This window comes from Mesoplodon densirostris, chromosome 16, assembly GCF_025265405.1.
Source record: "Mesoplodon densirostris isolate mMesDen1 chromosome 16, mMesDen1 primary haplotype, whole genome shotgun sequence".
Taxonomy (NCBI): domain Eukaryota; kingdom Metazoa; phylum Chordata; class Mammalia; order Artiodactyla; family Ziphiidae; genus Mesoplodon; species Mesoplodon densirostris.
In genome coordinates this window covers 16,487,581-16,489,318 of record NC_082676.1, presented here as the reverse complement: position 1 = coordinate 16,489,318, position 1,738 = coordinate 16,487,581, and positions in this window count along the sequence as shown.

Genomic DNA, 1,738 nt, shown 5'->3' with positions numbered 1-1,738 from the left:
TCGACTTGGGCGGTGCCACCGCCTCCCTTTGAGCGCACGCGCGCCGCTCGCAGGCCCCGCCCCCGAGGAGCGTGAGCGTTCCGGAGCCCGCGCGCTCCCCCTCCTGGCCACTGGCGGCCTCTGCAGCACTCCTGTTTCCAAAATCCTCGTTGGCCTCCTTGCCTTCTCGAAATCCCGCCGCCAGGGTAACATGCTCGGGTAAGGAAAGGCACACATCCTCTGTGCCTTGCTCTGGTCGGAGGAAAAAGCGCTTGTGGGAATATTTGCTGGAGGTGAGGAAGAATAAACGTAGCGCTGTAGGAATTGGAGCAGTGGTCCCAGCGTCATTTAGTCTCTCTTGGAGATGCTTCCTCCATCTGAGCCTTAGTTTTCTCATCTGTAACATGGGGAGCCAAGAGGAGATAAACCTTTCCCAAGTTAGTTTATGAACTCGAGGTTCATTATTGGTGGTCCAGACATACGGACATGAGAAAATAAATGCATAAAATAACCATTAGATTTACATTTTAAATTATTAGCTTTATTTTCACTTTTAAAACAACTGTGATTGGTATTGAGAGAAAATGCTGGACGCTGGGGGTTAATGGCCATCAGATGAGGGCGTTGATGACTCAGTCACTCGATTATCACAGAGTTAAACCCACTCATCCCCTGTCATGGCTGGGTGTCTAATTGTTTCCCAACCTTGCGGCACTTCTTTGCCACTGTATTAGTTTCTTAGTGCTGCCATAACAAATTACCACAAATATGTTGGCTTAAACCAACAGAAATTTATTCTCTGACAATTCTGGAGGCCAGAGTCTGAAATGAAGCTGCTGACAGGATTGGTTCCTTCTGGAGGCTCTGAGGGAGGACCCTTTCCATAGCTCTCTCCTAGCTTCTGTGACTGCTGGCAGTCTTGGCATTCCTTGGCTTGTGGCTGCATCACTCCAATCTTTGCCTCCGTCTTCATGTGGGCTTCTCCCTTCTGTGTCTCTGTGTGTCTTCTCTCCTTCTGTCCCTTATAAGGACACTAGTTATTGGATTAGGGTCCACTCTAAATCCAGGATAATCTCATCTTGAGATCCTTAATTATATGTGCAACGACCCTATTTCCAAATAAGGTCACATTCCTAAGTACCAGGGATCAAGAGTTTGACATATCTTTTTTTGGGGGGAGGGGGGTGGTCACCATTCAACCCATTACGTCCACCTTAACTGTTTTTGCTATGTCCGTATACCACCAATACTATTATTTGCTTCACCTTTTTCTTTAAACAACACACATTTAAAACTGAAATACTTATTCAATAGCCTCCCAAGCAGAAATATCCATGGAATAATAGATTCTGTGTGCCAGTTATGTTTTTTCTATTACAAAAATAACATTTCTGGGCTTCCCTGGTGGCGCAGTGGTTGAGAGTCCGCCTGCCGATGCAGGGGACATGGGTTCGTGCCCTGGTCCGGGAAGATTCCACATGCCGCGGAGCGGCTAGGCCCGTGAGCCATGGCCGCTGAGCCTGCGCGTCCGGAGCCTGTGCTCCACAACGGGAGAGGCCACAACAGTGAGAGGCCCGTGTACCGCAAAAAAACAAAACCAGAAAAACCCCCACACAGCTGGCAAGATGTTAATTGTGAAGGCAGCTTGTAAATAGTATCTGAAACCATCTGTATCTCCTGAAGATTGTCAGGTGCTGAATTATTGTTACTTTCCATAGCAAGCTGCATAATGGTTAAGAACAGGGAGGTAGGGCTTCCC